This window comes from Schistocerca americana, chromosome 3, assembly GCF_021461395.2.
Source record: "Schistocerca americana isolate TAMUIC-IGC-003095 chromosome 3, iqSchAmer2.1, whole genome shotgun sequence".
Lineage (NCBI taxonomy): Eukaryota > Metazoa > Arthropoda > Insecta > Orthoptera > Acrididae > Schistocerca > Schistocerca americana.
This window is the reverse complement of record NC_060121.1, coordinates 657,832,014-657,859,330: the sequence shown is the minus strand read 5'-3', so window position 1 is coordinate 657,859,330 and position 27,317 is coordinate 657,832,014.

The following is a 27,317-nucleotide window of genomic DNA, read 5'->3' as shown; positions in this document are numbered from 1 at the left end:
AAAAGTTAATGAATGATCCTCTTTTGTCACCAGCTATTGAGATTGCTAATTTTTTCGTTGAAGTATGGATGTTTTCCGCATACTGCAATGAAATAAATTACCCGTGATGACAATACATAGCAGTTTTGTTGTTGTCTTAGATGCCCGGCAATAAATTCAGGATCCCTTAAAGAATCGAACCAAATATATGAAACAGCTCCAAACGTCTGATAACAAATGAGTTAATGTGTTTAACATTTGGTGTTAAGCATGTAAGCGAGAAAATGGTTAGGAAAAGTTTGAAATTTTATTTAAACTTCGTTGCAAGTCGCTAAGTGCTCTCAATATGAAATACTGAATGAATATAGTCCTGTAATTTGCGCTCCATTTTAAACAAAAGCTACTGTTTCACCAGTTTGTGGCATCATATCTACTGAACAATATGTCGTAAAATGATATAATATTACAGGTACACTCAGTGGTATATGCGCATACTGTCTGCGTACTGTATTGCCCACAGAATCTATAATCGGCAGTAAAAATGTAATACATTAAAGCGTAGTGCCTGATGTTGAAGTAGTAAGCGTTAAACACTTTTCTTTTATTCATTTTGTGGGAGGGAGGGAGGAGGGGAAGGTGTCAACGAGGAGAAGTCTTGGAAAGGTTTGAAATTACGTGTTGAGTTTGCTGCAAGTCGCTAAGTCACTCACACCGTGTCAAGACGAACACAGTTTCTAATACACGTCTTATTGTGCTACAATTTTAGCAAAACATGTACCTCCGAATGAGTAGGTTATAGTAGCACTTAATATTTTAAATACCTGTCAAAGAAAAACATGAAAAACAGTTTTTGCTACTCGAATTCGTTTGATAGACAACCTGCAACTGGTTTTGGGTTCCTGGATAGTGATTTAGTAATATAGATGCGTATTTTGTCATCAGTGTCTCTCTGACTTTACTAGCCGTTGATTAGCATTGTATTTTCTCGTCGTGCAGGATCGTACATTTGCCATTGAAAGTGACAGTTCTTTTTGTTTGCATCTTCACTGCACAGTAGACAAAGCACCACGTTTCCCGTTTTCTTCGTACAAGTTTTGCCAGTTTTTCACAGCCTTCGATTTCATATTTATGTGCGCTGGTATGGGAATAGATTACAGTGCCTGGATGTGGTGAGTGGAGAAAACATTCAATGCTACTGAAGAATGTTAGTAAAGTACTGCACTTCACGAAACGTGCAGGGAAACAATAGTTCTGTCAACATATGGTAAAAAGACAATTTTTGAAGTGGACATTAATTGCATTGGCGGAAAAAATCGCTAACAAAGAAAAATTACGTAGAACAACGAAATTTGTGGACTACATTTGTCTAGGTAACATATTTAAGGGATAACATTGCAAGATTACATGTTAATGTAAGTGAGGGATAAACCATAGAAAATGTGAGATGTTGGTACACTAATAACAAGTGTAACCACCAGAATGTTGAATGCAAGTGTGCAAACTTGCATGCATTATGTCACACAGGAGCCGGCCGTGAGTTTGTGGGATGGGGTTCCATGCTCGTTGCACGTAGTCGGTCGATACACGAACGATTAATACTGGTTGTGGATGACGCTGGAGTTGCCGTTCGATGATGTCCCATATGTGCTCGATTCGAGACATATCTGCTGATCGAGCAGTAGTCTACAGTTGGCGAGCACAGCCACACAAACAACCATAAAATACTGTTTGACGAAGGAAAAGTTTTGGCCCATACTCCCACATGTCTTGAGGAGACATGTGATGGAGAATGTGTTCATATAATCTTTCCGTCGTGACATGGGAGAAGTGAAGAACAGAATAACAGCCCCAATAACTTCTGTAAAAGCAGGTAAGTTGTGTAATGTTTATAACTAATTTAGCTACCGTCTAGACGTTGTTCGTGCAGCTGCTGGTGGACTCATAGGGCGTTTGTAACAGCATAGCAATAACTTAAAGATTTTGTGTATGTTCTGCAATTCATCCCACGTTTGTAGTACTTTTTATCAATAATTATGGAGTTTTGAAATCAGATCATTCTTATGGAAACATCCAGTATTTCATCCTAGCGCTTTGATTATGCGTAATCAAAGGGTAGTTTAATAGTACACCATGTTGAGGCACCTCAATGGACTAAACGTCATTTCAGATCTCTAGGGTATTTCGGCATGACAGATTAACGGAAACCTGATGGATGTTTGGGCAATTTATTGATTCTATTCTATGGGCAACGTTTCGATGACGGACACAGTTGTCTCCATCAGGTGCTGAGAGCTGTGTTGTAATGTTCACTCGCTGGCTGAAATCCAACCAGCTTGTGACGGTTGTCGGCATCGGGCAGCTGTTTATAGCTTCATACTGCCGGCACCCGCTACTCCCTTTGACACTCATTTGTTGCCCTAGAGCCCTCACTATTATTCCTTATTTCAATTATTCTCCTCAGCGTTTACCTATTCTTGCGGGTGAGTTGACCAGCGAGATACTGATAAATTGAGTGCCGAAACTGAAGGCTTATCAAAATTGTAATCCCCATCCCGGTTGATTATAATTCCGAAGATCTTTATTTCTATAGACCCCTGAATTAGACTGTCCCAGAAATCTGTCGTTTTTCACCACTCTACTAATCTCCTCCCTCCCCCCATGAACCATGGACCTTGCCGTTGGTGGGGAGGTTTGCGTGCCTCAACGATACAGATAGCCGTACCGTAGGTGCAACCACAACGGAGGGGTATCTGTTGAGAGGCCAGACAAACGTGTGGTTCCTAAAGAAGGGCAGCAGCCTTTTCAGTAGTTGCAGGGGCAACAGTCTGGATGATTGACTGATCTGGCCTTGTAACACTAACCAAAACAGCCTTGCTGTTGTGGTACTGCGAACGGCTGAAAGCAAAGGGAAACTACAGCCGTAATTCTTCCCGAGGGCATGCAGCTTTACTGTATGGTTAAATGATGTTGGCGTCCTCTTGGGTAAAATATTTCGGAGGTAAAATAGTCCCACATTCGGATCTCCGGGCGGGGACTACTCAGGAGGACGTCGTTATCAGGAGAAAGATTACTGGCATTCTACGGATCGGAGCGTGGAATGTCAGATCCCTTAACCGGGCAGGTAGGTTAGAAAATTTGAAAAGGGAAATGGATAGGTTAAAGTTAGATATAGTGGGAATTAGTGACGTTCGGTGGCAGGGGGACAAGACTTCTGGTCAGGTGAATACAGGGTTATAAATACAAAATCAAATAGGGGTAATGCAGGAGTAGGTTTAATAATGAATAAAAAATAGGAGTGCGTGTAAGCTACTACAAGCAGCGTAGTGAACGTATTATAGTGGCCAAGATAGACACGAAGCCCATGCCTACTACAGTAGTACAAGTTTTTATGCCAACTAGCTTTGCAGATGACGAAGAAATTAAGGAAATGTATGAGGAGATAAAAGAAATTATTCAGGTAGTGAAGGGAGACGAAAATTTAATAGTCATGGGTGACTGGAATTCGACAGTAGGAAAAGGGAGAGAAGGAAACATAGTACGTGAATATGGATTGAGGCTAAGAAATAAAAGAGGAAGCCGTGTGGTAGAATTTTGCACAGAGCATAACTTAATCATAGCTAACACTTGGTTCAAGAATCATAAAAGAAGGTTGTATACATGGAAGAATCCTGGAGATACTAAAAGGTATCAGATAGATTATATAAAGGTAAGACAGAGATTTAGGAACCAGGTTTTAAATTGTAGGACATTTCCAGGGGCAGATGTGGACTCTTACCACAAGCTATTGGTTATGAACTATAGATTAAAACTGGTGAAACTGCAAAAAGGTGGGAATTTAAAGAGATGGGACTTGGATAAACTGACTAAACCAGATGTTGTACAAAGTATCAGTGACAGCATAAGGGACCAATTGCCAGGAATGGGGGAAAGAAATACAGTAGAAGACGAATGTGTAGCTCTGAGGGATGAACTAGTGAATGCAGCAGAGGATCAAGTAGGTAAAAAGACGAGAGCTGCTAGAAATCCTTGGGTAACAGAAGAAGTATTGAATTTAATTGATGAAAGGAGAAACATAAAAACGCAGTAAATGAACCAGGCAAAAAGGAATACAAACGTCTCGAAAAAGAGATCGACAGGAAGTGCAAAATGGCTCAGCTGGCATGGCTAGAGGACAAATGTAAGGATGTAGAGGCATATCTCACTAGGGGTAAGATAGATAGAGCCTACAGGAAAATTAAAGAGACCTTTGAGAGAAAAGAGAACCACTTGTATAAATATCAAGAGCTCAGATGGAAACCCAGTTCTAAGCAAAGAGGGGAAAGCAGAAAGGTGGAAGGAGTATATAGAGGGTCTATACAAGGGCGATGTTCTTGAGGACGATATTATGGAAATGGAAGAGGATGCAGATGAGGATGAAATGGGAGATACGATACTGCGTGAAGAGTTTGACAGAGCACTGAAAGACCTGTGTCGAAACAAGGCCCCGGGAGTAAACTTTCCATTGGAACTACTGACGGCCTTGGGAGAGCCAGTCCTGACAAAACTCTACCATCTGGTGAGCAAGATGTATGAAACAGGCGAAATACCCTCAGACTTCAAGAAGAATATAATAATACCAATCCCAAAGAAAGCAGGTGTTGACAGATGTGAAAATTACCGAACTATCAGTTTAATAAGTCACAGCTGCAAAATACTAACGCGAATTCTTTACAGACGAATGGAAAAACTAGTAGAAGCCGACCTCGGGGAAAATCAGTTTGGATTCCGTACAAATGTTGGAACACGTGAGGCAATACTGACCTTACGACTCATCTTAGAAGAAAGATTAAGGAAAGGCAAACCTACGTTTATAGCATTTGTAGACTTAGAGAAAGCCTTTGACTATGTTGACTGGAATACTCTTTTTCAAATTCTAAAGGTGGCAGGGGTAAAATACAGGGAGGGAAAGGCTATTTACAATTTGTACAGAAACCAGATGGCAGTTATAAGAGTCGAGGGGCATGAAAGGGAAGCAGTGGTTGGGAAGGGAGTGAGACAGGGTTGTAGCCTCTCCCCGATGTTATTCAATCTGTATATTGAGCAAGCAGTAAAGGAAGCAAAAGAAAAATTTGGAGTAGGTATTAAAATTCATGGAGAAGCAGTAAAAACATTGAGTTTCGCCGATGAGATTGTAATTCTGTCAGAGACAGCAAAGGACTTGGAAGAGCATTTGAATGGAATGGACAGTGTCTTGAAAGGAGGATATAAGATGAACATCAACAAAAGCAAAACGAGGATAATGGAATGTAGTCAAATTAAGTCGGGTGATGCTGAAGGAATTGGGTTAGGAAATGAGTCACTTAAAATAGTAAAGGAGTTTTGCTATTTGGGGAGCAAATTAACTGATGATGGTCGAAGTAGAGAGGATATAAAATGTAGACTGGAAATGGCAAGGAAAGCGTTTCTGGAGAAGAGAAATTTGTTAACATCGAGTATAGATTTAAGTGTCAGGAAGTCGTTTCTGAAAGCATTTGTATGGAGTGTAGCCATGTATGGAAGTGAAACATGGACAATAAATAGTTTGGACAAGAAGAGAATAGAAGCTTTCGAAATATGGTGCAACAGAAGAATGTTGAAGATTAGGTGGGTAGATGACGTAAGTAATGAGGAGGTATTGAATAGGATTGGGGAGAAGAGAAGTTTGTGGCACAACTTGACTAGAAGAAGGGATCGGTTGGTAGGACATGTCCTGAGGCATCTCAGGGATCACAAATTTAGAATTGGAGGACAGCGTGGAGGGTAAAAATCGTAGAGGGAGACCAAGAGATGAATACACTAAGCAGATTCAGTAGGATGTAGGTTGCAGTAGGTACTGGGAGATGAAGGAGCTTGCACAGGATTGATTAGTATGGAGAGCTGCATCAAACCAATCTCAGGACTTAAGACCACAACAACAACAACAACAACAACTAGTCTCCTCGTATTTAATTTTTCGACTGGAACAAGTAGTGCTTTTCGACAGCTGATTTCCTTAGTTGTATTACTTTGGTGTGTTACCTATAGTGATGTTTCGTTCAGGGCTCACACAGAAAAATTTAAGTGCTCGTTCTTCCCGCGTGGCGTTCGAGAGTGGAACGGTAGAGAGACAGCTTGATGGTGGTTCATTGAAATATCTGCCAGGCACTTATTGTGAATAGCAGAGTAAGCCGTAAATGTAGATGAACTCTCCTTGATTGTTCCGAGAGACTTGCCCTCATAGGGCACAGAACGTCCGCAAGGAATAAAAACTGTTCAGCAGGTGAAAGTACCATTTATCTCAGTAAAACACTAACTACACGATGTAATGTGATCCTCAGATGTCTCGTAAAGATAATGAGAATATTCTTGCTTGTTTTACGTCAGTCTTAATGATAGGAATAGTTTTTCAAAGAGTCAAAAGTAATAGAAAAAATGGTTCAAATGGCTCTGAGCACTATGGGACTTAACATCTATGGTCATAAGTCCCCTAGAACTTAGAACTTCTTAAACCTAACTAACCTAAGGACAACACACAACACCCAGCCATCACGAGGCAGAGAAAATCCCTGACCCCGCCGGGAATCGAATCCGGGAACCCGGGCGTGGGAAGCGAGAACGCTACCGCACGACCACGAGATGCGGGCAAAAGTAATAGATCATAATCGATTTTTGCATGTCTTCATGCTGTGTCTACACTTGAGATATCAGATGAGTTGGCGAAGCGGTCCCAAAGAAATGAGATTAAAATCAGTGTTATTATTAATTCCATTACCACGATTGTGATGCATCGATTAAAAAGAGATATGGAACGCTAAAGTAATATTTTATGCTTGAGATGTAACTTCATATTTAAAGCCTGTGTATTCAGATTGTTATAACAGCAAATCATGCAACTGGATAGCGCGTTTGGCTACGCACACACTGTGGTGGGAGGGTCTGCCGCATTGTGCATATTTCATTGTCCCTGGGATCAAACTAGGTATCTTCATAGCCCCTCCCTATGAAGGGTTGCTGAAGCCGATTTCAGTGATATGCATTTCATTAATTAACATACACTCAGAGAAAGAATAGAACTTTGACAATGAAGATGTGACAATTACATCTTGTGACGTCGAAAACAACAGAAATGGGCTAATTTTGAAGGTACACTTAAATTTTTAAGAATACTCTAGACTAGAAGTAGTCTTTTGTAATTCTGTGCATGTTCCACAAAACGTCAGAAAATTTCAATTAACAACACAGTCTAACTCTGACAGATGCGTTTTTTTTTTGCAATGTCGACACCACAATGATGGCCTCCACAAAACAACTGAAACCCCAATAATGAAGCTATGCATCTAAATGTTCATTAGTGAAGTACGAACCCTATTATTCAGGTATTAAAGGGATTTTATTCCTACGTTTCAATTGATATGAGTAAAGCAATATCTCTTTCGGCTAATTTCAGTTGAAAAATGCAGAATATGATGTGGGACGCCGAGGAATATTCCTGTCTCAGCGCCTGCATGAAGTTCCGACAAATAGTGGCATTATACGTTACCTTCAAAATGGAGTGTGTGCGTTCGAAGCAGAGACTAGTCACTGAACTCCTTTTGGTGAAAAAACAAAGTATCGTAGATATTCATACGCACCTGCAGATTGTCTACAGAGACCTGGCAGAGAAAAAAAGCTCGGTGAGTCGTTGGATGAAGCGTGTTGATCATCGCAACAATGTCGCGCTAACGTGTCCGACCTCCAGCGTGCCGGCCAGCCGCACACGGCTGTACCTCCGCATTGTTGGAACGTGCTGACATTCTCATTCACGGTGAGCGATAGATCACAGACAGGCACCTCGCTGCTCATGTAGACGTCTCTGTTGGCAGTTGGCGAACTCAAAGGTGTGTGCCTGCTGGGTTCCTAGCCACCTAACAGAAGACTATAAAGAGCAACGACGTACCATCCGTGCGGGAATGCTTACTCGTTATGAGGCTGACACTGCCAATTTTTTGTCGAACATCGCCACAGTCGATGAAACATGGGTTCATAATTTCGAACTCCAAACGAAACTGCAGTCCACCTCTCCTCCGAAGATAAAGCTCAAAGCTGCACCCTCAGACGACAAAGTTATGGCAGCGGTCTTCTGGGATTCTGAAGGAGTCATTCTCTCTGATATTCTTCCACGCGATGCGCCAATCAGCTGTGAAATGTATTGTGCTATCCTCAAGAAATTGAAGAAATCATTTAGAGGTGTTAATCACCATAATAATATAAACATACCCCACCCCTCCACAACAACGCAAAACTTCACATAAGCCTGTGCGCCCGGGAGATGCTCACGAAACTTCATTGGACCGTTCTTTCTCATACACCCTACAACCCGGATCTCGTACCTTCCGAGTGCCATCTGGTTGGTCCGATGAAGGATGCATTCCGCGGGAAGCAGTAAGTAGATAACAGAGAGGTTATTGATGCAGCAAGACGTTTGTTCCGACGTTGACCAGTAGAGTGGTACCATGTGGGCATACGGACCCTCCAAATAAGATGGTGTAAAGCTGTAGAATTGAACGGAGTGTAGACTATGTTGAGAAATAGGGTTTATAGTCAAAAGAGTTGGGAATAATATGGTTGACTGGAATCCTGAAAGAAGCCAGTTACTTTCAGAAAAAACATGTCTTTCATTACTTATAGGATGTCCCTCGTATACTGCTACTCTCGGTCTGTCAAGAATGCTCACTACGGCTATCATGAAAAAAGGTATGAATAGTTCTTTCAGTGTAATAGCCGTTTTGCAACATATCCGGTGAAGAATGCCACAAGGGCAGACTAGTCTGTGTGTGATCGCCATGAGTTCTTCCTCCCCTATGCCTCACCTCTTCGTCTCAGACGAACACTTACGTCAAAATCCACCTAGGTAGCCGAGCTCAGTAACACACAGCCTGTACCTTGGCGTTCGACTCGAAGGTACTCGTAAGCCGACTCAAATCCCGATGGTGGATAAAATTTTCACTGCCAGTGTTTGGCCAAAAGAAGGACAGCAGGTATCTTAGATTATTCCGAGTCTCTTAAGGTCATGTGACACTGTTGATGTGGATCCGTCCACCGGCGCTATTCGACAGGCGCAGGCTGTGTGTCGGACCGGTTTACACCATTCTCTACTCATCACGTAACGCAAACATTACGCTACACATGCATCTATTACACTCTACAAGTACATATACGACGCCGCTATAAAGTATCCACAATGAAATGCACTTTTATGTGCACAAGGATAACACCGTGCCCAGCAGGCAGCTGAACCCACCCTGTGGGATATCCCAGTCAATGATGCCTTTCTGTTTACACCTATTGTCCTAAATTATTTATTGGATATATACGAATGTCTACCTTCCCCTACAGTTATTACACTCAACAATCCAGTCTAGTATCAAATAAAAAGAGAGAGCAGGAAGTTTACGTAGCTTGCAAGACTAATCAAGGGGTCAAATGCAAGCTTCCTGAAGCTGTCTTCCACTTTTCATCAAAAGTGCGTTATTTTTTTTACAGCGTCCCTTTTAGGTCAAAATGCATTTTCTATAACTTTACCCAGTGACAATAAATGATGACAACGAGGTCTTTCGCGACCACATCAAAAATTGTCTTCTATACTACGTCACAGATCCCTTTCAGGAAATTTCCCACCTAAATAAGACGACCGTCGTTTTCGGATGAAGCTACACAGCGGAATACAGGGAAGTGAAATAGCTGTGCACACTGGTACAGCAACATGTCTAGTATGTGGGGCAGTAACACGAAATCAAGTCACAAGGAGAGTAAGGAAGTAAGGCGTTTATTAGTTCAAAAGTAAACGCCATTTTAATACACTGCGCAACAGAATTAAGCTATAACTTTTTCGAAGCCGCGTAATTCCCACCCGTTGCAAATCCTAAGCTTGCCTTGCTCTCTAGTGAGTCAAAGCGTGGCGCCCTCGCGCTGGGTGACGCTCCAGTCAGCAAGGTGTCGGCACGTGCAACGAGTAGGCCACAGGTCAGACGGCCGTGCGACGTGTGACGTCGGTTAATGACGTCACATTGGCATCAGACTTCACCACACATCTTCCCAACGCTGCCGTGAATATTTCACATGATGGAAAGGTCGTCACAGTCCCTCTTACCCACATTTAAGGCCCTCTTTTTAACGCTTCCGCGATGCAGGTTGGAACCGCGAGGCCCAGCGTTGAAATCGCGCGGTTTTCGTATGAGTGGCCAAGGAAACATCACTGACACACCGCCACTCAGAATCACACGAAAAGACCTCAGGAAGTGGTACGAAGGGCGTTAATTAAAACACCCCTTCCCCAGGGACTTCGATTCACACGCATTTCGTGGTCGAAAACGACAGGTCGCAGTGCAGTGAGCAACAGCAAGGCGTTCTTCACAAACTTTGGGACTGTTGACGCTCTCGGGCGTTTCCACGCTTCTCTATGGACATTGTGGGGTTTAATCACCATTAGATATGATCTGACCTTCCTGGAGAACATCGCTACCGCAGTTTTTGCTCTCGTGGACGAGTTGGAACCAAAAGTGACCGTTAAAAACCATTCGACGAAATGTAATCGTGATCCAAAGCAACAAAGTGTTGTACCTTTCTTCGTTCCTCCTATTTCGCGTCCTTTTGCGGAGTGATTGCGGTGGGAGGAAGAGGAGAGGGGAAGGGTGGGGACGACATTTGCATACGGACGAACGAAATGGCAAAGGGTCAGTTCGGCAAAACGCTCGACCGAGCCGCCGACGGTTTTGCCGCAATGGGGACATTAGAGAGACCCTTAACCGTTTTAAGTGGCAATATCCCCCCCCCCCCCCCCCCGCTCCCTCCTTCCCACCACTGGTCACGGCACAGGTCGACGTGAAATAAGAGGAATGAAAAGGCATACACAACTTTGCTGTTTTGGATCACGTTCAAAGTTCGTCGAATGATTTTAAACGGTCGCTAGTGGTACACAAGAGCAAAAGTTGCGGTCGCTCTGACCTCCAAAGGGAGGGTTAATGGTGATGCAGCTCTAAAACGTCCTTAGAGAGAAGGGTGGAAACGTCCGAGGTTGTCAGCAGCGTCAAATTTTGTAAAGAACGTCTTCCTATTGTTCAGCCCACTGCGACCTGTTGTTTTCGACCACGAAATGTGTCTGAATCAACGTCCCAATGAAAAGGGTGAAACGCTTTCGTCATCCACTCACGGGAGAATAGTGTGATTCAACACTGGGCATCGTGGTCCTAACTTGTATCACAGAGGTGTCAAAAAAGGGGTGAAATATGAGTAAGAGGGGCTGTGATGACCTTCATATCATGTCACACGCCCACAGTGCCGTTGGGCAGATTCGTGGGTAAGTTTGGTGCCCATGTGACATCACTGACCAACCTACACATCACATGAGCTTCTGATTTGTGGCCTTTCGCATGTGTGAACACCTCACTGTTTCAAGCATTGTTCACTTGGAGCTGTTACAAGTCGTCTATACAGTCCCCGATTTGATTTTAAGATTTTTGGAGCCCTTAAGAAAGACTTTCGTGGCTGTCGATTTGCTTCGGACAAAGAGCTGTACGCCTGGTTTCAATGACGGTTCTATAGGCAACCGCTAAAATATTAGCATGAAGGCACTCACCGATCCGTCTCGCAGTGGGATGTCATTCATGATGATAACTTTTGAAATAGTTAACAGTTTCCTCACTTACCGAGCGAGGTGGCGCAGTGGTTAGCACACTGGACTCGCATTCGGGAGGACGACGGTTCAATCCCGTCTCCGGCCATCCTGATTTAGGTTTTCCGTGATATTCCTAAATCGTTTCAGGCGAATGCCGAGATGGTTCTTTTGAAAGGGCACGGCCGATTTCCTTCCCAATCCTTCCCTAACCCGAGCTTGCGCTCCGTCTCTAATGACCTCGTTGTCGACGGGACGTTAAACACTAACCACCACCCCAACAGTTTACTCACTTTTATCCATCTCCCTGTTTTACATTTCACTACTTCTCGTATTAATACCGACGATCATCTTCATACACGTTCTTCTTCAGACCACGATGAGTGCAATCAGGGTCCAATGGAACGAAAATATTTCATCGGTCTTACGACATTAAAGAGAGACACTACGCCGCAATAGGACGTGATCACCCATAACGTTCTTCGTTCCGAAAGTGCTGATACAGCAGAAATTTTGTAACATCCACGAGATAAATTTTTGGCTACAGTGCGACGAGAGGAAATTGTGCCTCTAACAGTTACAAACATTATGTATTCCGCGTATAAAAAAAACAATGAAAACTTATAGTGAATTAATTATTTATATAATATTCTATGATATAATTGGACATATGGATGTGTATCATACAAAGACAATGATAAGTGTGAAGTGCTTTTATGATCTGCGTTTGTCTTCCTTTGTTTTTACCTTTTGTTGGATGGCTTTTGTAGGTTCAGCACGCAAGACGCATGATCAAACTGAGTTCTGTTAAGAAATTGTAATTATTTGTGAATTATTACTTGAAAATAGAGTTCATTATTATTATAAACATGAGTGAATAATTATTTGTAACTGTAATTCCTCTCGCAGTAAGCATTATTTGTGTTAATTGTTTCTTTCCGCTGCAAGGAGCGCAGCCATTGATGATAGCGATTTGTATCGCGTTTTTGTCTGTGTTTTCCTTAGAAACAAATCAAATGTTTGCTTGGTGAAGTCTAAATAGTGCACAATACGAAAGTAGAGTTTCTGTAAAGTTAAATAAGCAGTTAAAATACTTATTTGGTCTAACAATAGAAAGTCTCTATCAATTGTCGGCCGCCATCTTAACAATTGTCTCGGTGGCAAATTCAAATTACGCAACTCTACAGACATAAATGCTGAACGTAATACAAATGTATAAAAATAAATGTGCACCGGTGGTCCCGAACTCATTTGAATGAAAACGATTCGAATCAGATTGGTGCTTAAAAAACAGTGCTCATTGCACGAACGTTATAACAAACTTTTCTAGCTGATGTATGGAGCCGCAATTAATGACGGACGAATTGCGAAGAATATTGTTTCAGGTAACATACGTCAGTGTTGTGCGCGGCTGATATTCGGTGGTTTTAATGATCATTTTGCTGAAGATAACTGTTTCCATCATAATTCATAGTGGTATAGAATCCGTTGTATGAACTGTGATTTAGTGACACTTACAAACTTTCAGACAATACTTTAACACGACGTTAACTTGGAGTTCTTTAGCAACTTGATCAAATCTTTAGCCGGGAGAAAAATTATTTAGTAATTACTCAATGTAACAAAATAAGATTATCGTTTCCATTTACAAATTAGTTAAATACCAAACCACTGAATAACACAGCGAACGCCACAACTTCATAGTGATAATTTACATTCAGTCACGCGAGATTCCAAATGGTCACATATTCTGCATGTGATAGTTGCTATGAGAAAAGTATCGGATGCCCGCTGTGGTCGAGTGGCTCTAGACGCTTCAGTCAGGAACCGCGTTGCTACTGTGGTCGCAGGTTCCAGTATTGCCTCGGGCATGGATGTGTGTGATGTCCTTAGGTTAGTTCGATCTAAGTAGTTCTAAGTTTAGGGGATGATGGCCTCAGATGTTAAGTCCCATAGGGCTTAGAGCAATTTGTATCATTAGAAGAAAAATATCAAGAAACTACGAAACTAATACAGCATCTAACGTCTTCTGGCAATGCTTTACCAACAACCACTTAAAATCTTTCAACATCAGAATATGCAAGATCGTATTTTATTAAAGAGGGGCAAATAACAACATAGGAAAAGAGATTTTCTTTACATTATAGTATAATAAACTTGTTAATTTTTTTCGATTACTGACTTACATCTGGTTTAAATGGCTATAACGGATTTTTTTTATTCCGTGACTGGTTGCATTAGTGATGCGCAAAAGCCATTAACATATAAATAATGAAAGAAGTGTGGTAGACTTCATTTCTTGATTTCTAAACACAGGTAAATCAGCAAATAATGTATACAAGCAATCGGCTGCAAAAGTTTATTATAATGAGCCTTGGACAAGTTTCGATACCACTAATGGTATGTTCTTCAGAAGGAATAAAGTCTCCTATAATGTTATAAACTTATTACAACACAAACCTCTAAAGTAACGAATGCATTACAACAGCGAATTGAAGTACATGGAACAAAAATGGTAATTATATTACGTTAAAATTATGAGCAAACATTATGAGCTAAAACGCTCAAGTCAAATAGCAGAAATTACAGGTTAAATTCTCAATAGAAAACAGCAAGAGCAAGTCGACCTGATACAGCTTGTTATAACAACAGACATCGAACTAAACGTGCGGCGACTAGTAACGTTGCCAAGTAAAACTAGCATCATTAATGATCATTTTAAATGAGAAACTACAGTTAAGGAACAAAAACCTCTTTAATGCTTTTAAGCCGTTACTCGCAAATGCACCTTGTTTTGGCCCGAGCTCTCTTCCATTTAGAGAACGTTGTTTTCACTTTATGAAGCGGTCTATTTCCTTAGTGAGAGCACGTTAGACGGCATTTATTTTCGTTTTGAAGGATTCTGAATAAATAATTTTTTTTGAATTTTTAATAGCTTGTTGGAGCCCTGCTGTAGTACATTCTTTATTAATGATCTTCAGCATATACACTCCTGGAAATTGAAATAAGAACACTGTGAATTCATTGTCCCAGGAAGGGGAAACTTTATTGACACATTCCTGGGGTCAGATACATCACATGATCACACTGACAGAACCACAGGCACATAGACACAGGCAACAGAGCATGCACAATGTCGGCACTAGTACAGTGTATATCCACCTTTCGCAGCAATGCAGGCTGCTATTCTCCCATGGAGACGATCGTAGAGATGCTGGATGTAGTCCTGTGGAACGGCTTGCCATGCCATTTCCACGTGGCGCCTCAGTTGGACCAGCGTTCGTGCTGGACGTGCAGACCGCGTGAGACGACGCTTCATCCAGTCCCAAACATGCTCAATGGGGGACAGATCCGGAGATCTTGCTGGCCAGGGTAGTTGACTTACTCCTTCTAGAGCACGTTGGGTGGCACGGGATACATGCGGACGTGCATTGTCCTGTTGGAACAGCAAGTTCCCTTGCCGGTCTAGGAATGGTAGAACGATGGGTTCGATGACGGTTTGGATGTACGGTGCACTATTCAATGTCCCCTCGACGATCACCAGTGGTGTACGGCCAGTGTAGGAGATCGCTCCCCACACCATGATGCCGGGTGTTGGCCCTGTGTGCCTCGGTCGTATGCAGTCCTGATTGTGGCGCTCACCTGCACGGCGCCAAACACGCATACGACCATCATTGGCACCAAGGCAGAAGCGACTCTCATGGCTGAAGACGACACTTCTCCATTCGTCCCTCCATTCACGCCTGTCGCGACACCACTGGAGGCGGCCTGCACGATGTTGGGGCGTGAGCAGAAGACGGCCTAACGGTGTGCGGGACCGTAGCCCAGCTTCATGGAGACGGTTGCGAATGGTCCTCGCCGATACCCCAGGAGCAACAGTGTCCCTAATTTGCTGGGAAGTGGCGGTGCGGTCCCCTATGGCACTGCGTAGGATCCTACGGTCTTGGCGAGCATTCGTGCGTCGCTGCGGTCCGGTCCCAGGTCGACGGGCAAGTGCACCTTCCGCCGACCACTGGCGACAACATCGATGTACCGTGGAGACCTCACGCCCCACGTGTTGAGCAATTCGGCGGTACGTCCACCCGGCCTCCCGCATGCCCACTATACGCCCTCGCTCAAAGTCCGTCAACTGCACATACGGTTCACGTCCACGCTGTCGCGGCATGCTACCAGTGTTAAAGACTGCGATGGAGCTCCGTATGCCACGGCAAACTGGCTGACACTGACGGCGGCGGTGCACAAATGCTGCGCAGCTAGCGCCATTCGACGGCCAACACCGCGGTTCCTGGTGTGTCCGCTGTGCCGTGCGTGTGATCATTGCTTGTACAGCCCTCTCGCAGTGTCCTGAGCAAGTATGGTGGGTCTGACACACCGGTGTCAATGTGTTCTTTTTTCCATTTCTAGGAGTGTATTTCTTTAATTAACTATTTTACTAATTTTGTGCTATGTATTATCGTAGCTATTTTGAAAAAGACAATTTTATCCCTTTTGTATTTTGCTTTATACTGTCCTTGCTTGTACAGCATGCACAGTTTTTTGTTGTTGTTGTTGTGGTCTTCAGTCCAGAGACTGGTTTGATGCAGCTCTCCATGCTACTCTATCCTGTGCGAGCTTCTTCATCCCTGAATAACTACTGCAACCTACATCCTTCTGAATCTGCTTAGTGTATTCATCTCTTGGTATCCCTCTACGATTTTTACCCTCCACGCTTCCATCCATCACTAAATTGTTGATCCCTTTATGCCTCAGAACGTGTCCTACTAACCGATCCCTTCTTCTTGTCAAGTTGTGTTACAAATTCCTCTTCTCCCCGATTCTATTCAGTACTTCCTCATTAGTTACGTGATCTATCCATCTAATCTTCAGCATTCTTATGTAGCACCACATTTCTAAAGCTTCTATTCCCTTCTTGTCTAAACTATTTATCGTCATGTTTCACTTCCATACATGGCTACACTCCATACAAATACGTTCAGAAACGACTTCCTGACACTTAAATCTATACTCGATGTTAGCAAATTTCTCTTCTTCAGAAACGCTTTCCTTGCCATTGCCAGTCTACATTTTACATCCCCTCTACTTCGACAATCTACTTTGCTCCCCGAATAGCAGAAATCACTTCCTAATCTAATTCCCTTAGCATCACCTGATGTAATTAGACTACATTCCACTATCGTCGTTTTGCTTTTGTTGATGTTCATCTTATATCAGCCATTCAAGACTGTCCATTCCGTTCAACTGCTCTCCCAGGTCCTTTGCTGTCTCTGACAGAATTACAATGTCATCGGCAATCTTCAAAAATTTTAATTTATTCTCCACGGATTTTAATTCCTACTCCGAATTTTTCTTTTGTTTCCTTTACTGCTTGCTCAGTATACATATTGAATATCATTGGGGAGAGGCTACAACCCTTTCTGACTCCCTTCCCAATCGCTGCTTCCCTTTCATGCCCCTAGATTCTTATAACTGCCATCTGGTTCTTGTACAAATTGAAAATAGCCTGTCGCTCCCCGTATTTGCACATAATCGTTCCCTTGACGACTCTGCAGAGAACCTCCTTATTTCTTAACAACTTCCTCACATCCTGTCAGTCCACTTTTTCTTGAGCGTCATTTTGGGTCATCAGATCTCAACCGTTTCGATTCTGTTTTACTGCAGTACATTACCATTTCAGACATTTTGGAAAGTGACGTGAGGCAAGGTATGTATAGGATGTGTCCAGTTCTGTGTCAGTGATCGACTGCGAGTTCCAGAAGTGAGAGCCGGTGTATCTTTAGAAGCCGCGCGGAGTGTGGATCAGGCCCGGCCGGTGCCTGCACAGGTCGGCCTTTGAGCCGGCACCGCCGTGGCGCGGCGCGCTCGCTGAACCGTGCGTGCCTGCTCCCGATTGCAAAGGCCTAGAGGGGCGCCGGCGCGGGCCTGGGGTGGGCGGCTAGGCTCCACCGGCCAAACGCCGGCACGCCGGAACTTCGATTTTTTTTCCTTTTTGTGTGCCCTGTGCCTGGGCCTGCAGATTGGAGTGAGGTCGTACAGCGCGGCTAACGGGCCGAGGGCAAGTGGAGGAGCGACAGGGCCAACAGTCGGCTTGCGTGAGACTCGCGGAGCAGGGGGAAGGGGACAGGGAGCGGGCGAAGCGCTGGAATTGGCCCCGACCGCGAGGTAATGGCCCAAGGGAGGTTCAGAAACTCCTCCATTAACCGAGTGGGAGGAAATCCCACGTACCAGCCTCCTCTACAAAGATTTGCAAGATATGTGGATCCACGACTAGAACTTACCACTATGCTATATGCATATCAAATGCCATATGTGGGTAGGACTTCACATGTTCTTTCCAGGAAAGTAAAATCCCGGAAATAAACTCCATCTTTTTACGCTAGGAATACTGTTGTCCACAGTAAAGATAAGATTCCTCCTTTAGAACAGAGTGGAATTTACAGAATTTCCTGCAATCTACGTATGAATTATATGTGCGGCAGTCAGGTAGGGCTATACCTGTAGGTAGGCTGTTTAGGTTTTTATGTTGGTAACGCCATGTACCGCTCTATATGAAAATCACTGACTGTGCTGTGTGCCATATGTGGGTAGGACTTCACATGGCTGGTTTGCATTGTTGGAATTCGCTATTGTACAGTTGGGCAGTTAGCTGTTAACAGCGCTTAGCGTTGCGCAGTTGGGGGTGAGCCGCCAGCAGTGTTGGATGTGGGGAGAGAATTGGCGGAGTTTTGAGAGCGGATGATCTGTACGTGTGTCCATCAGAGACACTAAATTTGTAAGACTGGACGTCATGAACTGATATATATTATGACTTTTGAACACTATTAAGGTAAATACATTGTTTGTTCTCTATCAAAATCTATCATTTGCCAACTATGCCTATCAGTAGTTAGTGACTTCAGTGCCGGCCGCGGTGGTCTAGCGGTTCTAGGCACTCAGTCCGGAACCGCGCGACTGCTACGGTCGCAGGTTCGAATCCTGCCTCGGGCATGGGTGTGTGTGATGCCCTTAGGTTGGTTAGGTTTAAGTAGTTCTAAGTTCTAGGGATCTGATGACTACAGATGTTAAGTCCCATAGTGCTCAGAGCCATTTGAACCATTTTTTTTAAGTGACTTCAGTAGTTAGAATCTTTTATTTAGCTGGCACTATTGACGCTCGCTGTATTGCAGTAGTTCGAATAACGAAGATTTTTGTGAGGTAAGTGATTCATGAAAGGTATAGGCTATTGTTAGTCAGGGCCATTCTTTTGTAGGGATTTTTGAAAGTCAGATTGCATTGCGCTAAAAATATTGTGTGTCAGTTTAGTGATGATCTGAATAAGTTAAGAGAGAAATTTCTGAGTACATTCAGTTTTGCACAGCTGTTCGAAAATCAAATAACGTAAGGGGTTTACCAGCACAGTAATTCAATAATTTTTCTAAGGGGACGTTTCATACCTACTAGACTGACAGTGCATGAAAGGAGTTGGAGTCTGAAAAACAAATATATCATCTTCACTGAACATGCTCTGAATGAATGTCATTCTTAAGATCTGAAGTCTCATGTTCTTCTTAAAGAAGCTAAAGGGAGAAATCGAACATTACTTGAAATCCTGCTCATTAATAAACACCAATCAAAGAATCCTGACCTAGTCCTTAAGGACCAAACACGGTTCCATTACTCACCTTTATTAAAGTAGCAGCCAGTTATTATTCATCTCACCATTAGCTAATAGGCTAGTTATAACTATTCCACACTCACATTCCATAAATTTCTTTCTTCCCCTGTTCGTCACATTAACCATTTCGTCCATGTGACAGTAGCCTGTGCCATTACTCACTTCTAGAACATTCCTGCTATACAGGGTGTTACAAAAAGGAACGGCCAAACATTCAGGAAACATTCCTCACAAACAAAGAAAGAAAATATGTTATGTGGACATGTGTCCGGAAACGCTTACTTTCCATGTTAGAGCTCGTTTTATTACTTCTCTTCAAATCACATTAATCATGGAATGGAAACAAACAGCAACAGAACGTACCAACGTGACTTCAAACACTTTGTTACAGGAAATGTTCAAAATGTCCTCCGTTAGCGATGATACACGCATCCACCCTCCGTCGCATGGAATCCCTAATGCGATGATGCAGCCCTGGAGAATGGAGTATTATATCACAGCCGTCCACAATACGAGCACGAAGAGTCTCTACATTTGGTACCGGGATTGCGTAGACAAGAGCTTTCAAATTCCCCCATAAATGAAAGTCAAGAGGGTTGAGGTCTGGAGAACGTGGAGGCCATGGAATTGTCCGCTTCTACCAATCCATCGGTCACCGAATCTGTTGTTGAGAAGCGTACGAACACTTCGACTGAAATGTGCAGGAGCTCCATCGTACATGAACCACATGTTGTGTCGTACTTGTAAAGGCACATGTTCTAGCAGCACTGGTAGAGTATCCCGTATGAAATCATGATAACGTGCTCCATTGAGCGTAGGTGGAAGAAACTAAAATGAGCTCTAACATGGACATTAAGCGTTTCCGGACACATGTCCACATAACATCTTTTCTTTATTTGTGTATGAGGAATGTTTCCTGAAATTTCGGCCGTACCTTTTCGTAACACCCTGTATCCGCTCACATAGTTTTAGTACTTGAATATAAAATTTATTTGGTCAGAGGCTCTTTAGGTATTACATCTTGCTTTTATTTTGTATCGATATGGTCATAATACGTCACGTGTCTTTCTACAGCTATGAATTCTCGGGTGAATTTGCGTGGGGTATCTGTTTAGCTTTAAGTTATCTGACGACGGCGTAAGAAGCCCAAAGCCGGTTCATAACGAACTAATAAATGTTATTGTGAAACATTAATAGCTTGTATTGAACATATTAACTTATCAGTACCTTTTCTGCAAGCAGAGGAAGAAAGACGGAAGGTTAGAGTAAACGTCAGGTGGATGATGTTATCACAAGGTTGGGTTAAGGTGAGATAGGACATCAAATTGGCGGCTGCATTCAAACGATCACACCTCTCGCTTTCCATATGCGATTTATGAAGATCACGGAAAACCTTAACCTGGATATTTGAACAGTCATCTTAGCTAATGCAAGTCTACTGTCTTACGACTGAGTCACACCATACAGTTTGTCGTAAGAAGATAATTTTAAACCGCGGCTGAATACAACGTACACGTAAAACTGCACGTAGGATGCCGATTTTTTTCCAAAAGACGTCGCATGCTTCTTTTGCCTAATAAGTGGCGTTTTAACCCTACTGTTCTGCGAAAATTGAGCCCAAAGTGCAAAATAAATTTCTAAAACTGTATTTACTGAGAGAGTTAGGAATCACTGTGAGTAGCTACTTACGATACCTCTTAGTAATGGTATTATTCGTCTCTTATTTATAGCTTGGTGAGCAGAATGTACAAAACGTACTGAAAGACTTCATAGTATTTTCATGTGATTGGATACTCTGGAGAATTCTTAATGTCTCTTTCGATCTTGGAAGGTGGGTCCGTGATGAAATGTGTTCTTTTGTGAGTGATTTTACAAGTTATTGTAATAATACTCCTGAATTTCCGTTCTATCTGGGATTTACAACACACAATGTTTTACGCAAAAAGAATGAAAATGAAGGCACCGATAAATGTTCTTCGATTTTTCTTCCTTTTGTACTTGTTCGTTAATCAGATAATCCCTTTATTCCCATTTCTATCCGAGCTCACTTCTGGATGTCTTCTTGGTTGTTCATTTGCCGAACGCAATTCATCGTCCACGGTGAGAAACCCTTAGGAATTCTTGTTGCCGTTGCATACAGCTTTCTTCCCTATCACTTGTTTTAGAGATGCATATAATTAATGACTGTTGCAGTTTTACCTACACAGCTGCCTCGATTCCCTCTTTTCTACATGCGTCTCGCTGGATTATGGGTTATGACCTGGCTCGCCCTTGGTGCTCCTTTTAACATCAGTATTGTCTTAGTCTGGTTGTTTTTTAATTCTAATGTGTGTTTTTGTATGATGGCCATTACTGATACTGTTCAATACATTTCCACCTGCATTTACGATTTAAACGATCTGAAGATGGTTGTCATGCACAACCGAAAGTAGCCACCGTGTTTTAATTGCGTGATGCAAATTGTGCCCTAGGAAGTAAAAGATTTTTGTAGATTTTTTTAAAAAAATTGAGTAACTATTCCAAAAGAGTCAAGGTAATTGAGTTTCACACACATACATAATTTTATAGGAAACTTAATAATAAAATAAGACACGAACATGAATGTGTTAAGCAACTCACTAAAGACGATTAATAGGGATCCTGGATGCAGTCTACAGAACTGAAATGTTTGTTCTTTATAACATTTATGAGATATGCTGATTCATTGATATAATCAAAACTACTTCCCTGGAACTGATGGACTGAACAACACTACTATCACCACCATTTTCGCATCAGAAAATACAATACTTATAGAATCATCGAGGAGTTTTTAAGAGATAACAATTAAGGGTGTGTATTCTTACGGGTAGCTTTGGTCCCAACTCGGTCACCGTCATGAGATACTGCTCTAATTACATATTTCTTAATCTTCAAGTAATAAAAACCAATCACTCAAGACTTCATATCTAATAGCCCGTGATAGATGTATAAAATTTTCATGTAACGTTTCCTCTCCGACTGCGGGAGCCATATTCAGAAGTAAAGATGCGGCCTCAACTAGAACTCGAGGGAGCGCTGAATATATGTGGAGTGCAGAGGGCACCACAGTCCTTCACGAGACATTGGCTACGAGATTATCTCTGGTAATGCCAACATTCTCGATTGAAAATAATCGACAGTCATTCTTATTTTGCAACGCTGACATCCAAATTTTATCTAATTTAACACCTTGCTCTTCCTGTTATAATTATTAAAGTGTTTATAAATCTCAATAACTCCTCTATAGATATGCCCATGATAATGCGGTGTTTCCGATGTGACTCGTTTCAGTGAATTTCATTTCATGATCATCCTCTTGGTAAAAATGTTCCGCTACTGCCGGTTTATCCGTATATCCTAGGTTGTGATTCCTCTTGTGTTCAGCCAGGTAGGTGTTAACATTTTTTTGTGGTAACTATATAAACAAGTTCACAATCAGAAGGAATTTTACATAGACGCGGTGTAGCCAAAGGAAGTCGTACGTCTTTTGCCGATCTTAGACATTCCTTTATCTTCCTGGTGGGTTCCGAAGGTAGTTTCCACATCATACTTGCTCAACACTTTCCCAATGCGATCTGAAATCGTACTGACGAACAGAATGAAAACTTTCCCTTTGGGCTGCCGTTATTCCTCGCCGAACCTGATTCTCTCCCTATGCCGGAATGGTCGATCTGTTTTCTAGTTAGAATAACCATTCTTGTTGGATGTCGACCGTAGACGTTTAAGATCATCTTTTAAATCAGTCGTTTCACGAATTTTGTGCGACCTCTTCACCAAGGTTTCAATCCTCTTTCTTTTGTCTGGGATGGTATTAGAATCTTGATGCGGGTAACGGTCAGTATGCGTGGCTTTTCTCTATACCCCATAGACCAATGTCCCGTTCCATCGCTTGCTATCAGATACATTCGAGAAATTCAGTTGGCCATTATTCTCCGTCTCCATAGTAAATTGTATGTCCTTTTTTATACTGTTGACATGCATAGGAAGGCATGTATCAGTAAGACATCCCGTTCCTCTACACCGTATGTCCATACTACGACAGTGTCATCGACATAGAGGTGCCAATTGACTAGTCGTTTACTGGCAGTCTGCTACAACTGTTTTTCAAAGTTCTCCATGAACAAATTGGCCGCAGCCGGACTAAGAAAACTGCCATAGACCACCTGTCAGTTTGTACATAAAAATCATTATTGCGATGAAAATATGTCGTGGTGAAGCAGTGTCTGAATAACTCCACAATATCCGCTGGAAAAGTTTCCGCGGTACGTGAGATAGTTTCGTTCACTGGAATCACGGGCCCGCGCGGTGCGGCCGCGTGGTTTAGACGCCACGTCATGAATTGTGCGGCCCCTTCCGCAGGAGATTCGAGTCCTCCCTCGGGCATGGGTGTATGTGTTGTTCTTAGCATAAATTGGTTTAAGTAGTGTGTAGTCTAGGGACTGATGACCTCAGCAGTTTGGTCCCTTAGAAATTCACACACACGTTTTGGGACCGCGCGGGGATAGCTGAGCGATCTAGGGCGTTGCAGTCATGGACTGTGCAGCTGGTCCCGGCGGAGGTTCGAGTCCTCCCTCGGGCAATGGTGTGTGTGTTTGTCTTTAGGATAATTTAGGTAAAGTAGTGTGTACGCTTAGGGACTGATGACCTTAGCAGTTAAGTCCCATAAGATTTCACACATATTTGACCATTATTTTGAACACGTTTTGGAATCATGGTAAATAACGGCTCACTTCAAAACTAACGAGGATGTCATCTTGGCCCACATGCATTTCATTTAATTTGTCAGTAACATGAATTTTTTTGTATGACTGATAGTTCCACCAACATAAGGTTGCAGCAAGGAGACAAGGTGTCTAGCTAATTCATGGGTGGGAGGCCTTATAGCGCTCACAATAGGCCTCAAGGGAATCTGTGTCTTGCGCACCTTAGATATTCCACAGAGCCTATGGTTCTAGCTTCCTATCGTCAGAGGAGAGTGAAGACATTTTTCACCAATCGATATGTGATTTTTAAAAACTTTGTGGTCAGATCTTTCTAAAGTTTTTATAATTGGAGGAATCCTTGTTAAAAAATTAATCGGTTCAACCACTTGTTTATAGTGTAAAACACTAGGATTGACGTGTTTCGGAAGTCAAGCTTCCATCATCGGAATCATAAAAAGTAAAAGAACCTGTTAAAACTATCTAAAATGGAACATGCACCAGGCACAATAAAATTGGTAATGAAATTAAAACATCGTGGCTACTTTCCTTGTTGCAGCCGTGTCTTCCAAGGTGCATCTCCATATTCGTAGCCACGATGTTTTAATTTCATTATGAATTTTATTGTGCCTGGTGCATGTTCCATTTTAGCGAGTTTTAACAGGTTCTTTTACTTTTTATTATTCTGATGATGGAAGCTTGACTTCCGAAACGCGTCAATCTTAGTGTTTTACACTATAAACAAGTGGTTGAGACGATAAATTTTTTAACATTGACATTCACAACCACGACCTCTCATCCAGTATGGATAAAATCAAAGTGGAGGGATCCTATTTATTATTGATCTTTTCAGGACAGTCCTCATTCCTCGTCAGGACCATGGCATCACCCTTGTCTGCGGTAAGAACAACAATCTTTTATCTGCATTGACATCCCTCAACGCCTTCCCTTGTGACTGCGACGGATTACTGTTAGGTGGCTTACATGTACCTTAAATTCTAGCCGTTTCCATTCTAATTACATCACCCGACTGCTGCGGAAGCTGATAGATCCCTGCCTCGATATTTGCTATAGCACCATCCATGTGTACTTTCGAAGGTTTCACAGCAAAATTGACTCCTTTGGCTAGAACACAAATTCAAATTTCAACTTCAGTGAAATCTTTATCAGACAGGTTAACAAAAGTTCGACGATTATTCTCAACTGATTCTACCGACATGTTCTTCTGTAAACTAGTGAACTTCTTCTTCTGCCGAATAACTTATATCTGTGAACTAATTTCCGTAGTCCTGACTGTTAGACTGTCAACTTAATTCCAGTCACAACATTGCACAGAACAACTAATAAAAAAGTGGAGCTGTAATCCTCTCTCGTACCATTGCTAATTCCATACATACAGTGAGCCTGGGCCGAGGGGAACATCCTATCCACAGTCTGAAATTCTGGAACAGTCGCAGTGCCTTTGCAGCTTAACAGGAACGTAAGCGTCCTCACTTAACGTGTTTTCTTCTTGCGCATGCTGGCATATCCTCCCGCAGAGGTATTTGACCATATAGGGTGACAATTATTGAACTACATGGAAAAAACGTAAATTACTGATAAACAACGGCGAGCACACACTTTATTCAGCATGTAAGCGTCACTACAGGTATTCGGATTTAGGTTATGACGTATTCGATATCATTGCCATCATTGGCTATGATGTGACGCAGAGGAATAGTGACCCGTGACCCGCTGAAGTGTCGGAACATCGATGCTTTCGATGATCACCTGAATGGGTATTTTCAGTTCAGCAAAGGTTTTGGGGTTATTGCTGTTCACCTTGTCTTTAATACAGCCCCACATAAAGGAGTCGGACGAGTTCAGATCCGGCCAATCGAGGCCCATGCAAGTGGCCTCTGGATACCCCAGAGCCAGAAAGCTGCCCCCGAAGTGCTGGTCCAGGACATCATTCTTCTGCTTCGGTGGGGTCAAGCTCCGTCTTTCACCACACCTTGTCGAAATCAGGGTCACACTGGATAACGGGAAAGATATCATCTTCCAAAACCTTCACGTACCGTGTAGAGGGAGCGCCGAATATATGGGCATAGAAACCAGTGTCTCACAGGAAGAGAGCATCTCAGTATTACTTTCTAACAAACTGATGTATTTGTATTTTTCCTTATCCTAGGTTAATAAATAAACTACAACAGTTCTCTGCACTTCTAGTGCCGCATACCTGCTGCCAGTGTCCAGTCTCGATGCTCAGATATATTATTTACTCTGGAACCTGAAATTTATTGTACTTTATGTAGTTTGTCTATCTGCAACCAGCATGTTGAGACAATCTGCCTTATTGTGATGTGAACGAGGGATATTTGCAAAACGACACGAAAGTTCTCTTTTGGTGTAGACTGGAAGAATGACGTCATCCATAGAACTCGCCGTGGAGCTGTCAAGGCGAGTCTTTGTTCTACCGCAAGGAATTTATAAGTCCGCAGAGCTGATCAGAACTGGACTAAGAGTTGAGTTGCTTTCAAATAACGCCATTTCAAAAATCTCGTAAAAAATTCTTTCTCGCGTTCTGAATTCGATTACCATACCATTCATAACTTCCAGAATGAGATTTTCACTCTGCAGTGGAGTATTCGCTGATAAGAAACTTCCTGGCAGATTACAACTGTGTGCCGGTCCGAGACTCGAACTCGAGACCTTTGCCTTTCGCGGGCAAGTGCTCTACCACCTTGTTTTTTTTCCAATTTCAGACTTACAATCTTTGTTAACATACTTATTGTTGTACTACCGCATAAATAGTGTCTAAAATGTCCAAATGTTGACAAATAGTGGCTAATTAGAAAATTAATTAATTAAGGAAATGAATAAAACTGAAAATATCCAAATGAAAGACATGAAGACATTGCGGATAGTACAAATAGAAAAGAAACATGCTCCTGTAACAATGAAATGAAATTCGTATCGGGGGCGACACCTGCTCACGACCCGACATTCGATAGAGCAAGAGAGCCATCTATCGACTCGTTCTCCAGACGTCGGTGTAAGACTGGGTCGTCTTCTCGAAATTAACTAAGGGTCAATAAGTGTGATCGATGTCTATCTCGGCTTCTTCATCTATCTTATCTCTCACCCGTCAGCCGGCCGAAGTGGCCGTGCGGTTAAAGGCGCTGCAGTCTGGAACCGCAGGACCGCTACGGTCGCAGGTTCGAATCCTGCCTCGGGCATGGATGTTTGTGATGTCCTTAGGTTAGTTAGGTTTAACTAGTTCTAAGTTCTAGGGGACTAATGACCTCAGCAATTGAGTCCCATAGTGCTCAGAGCCAAT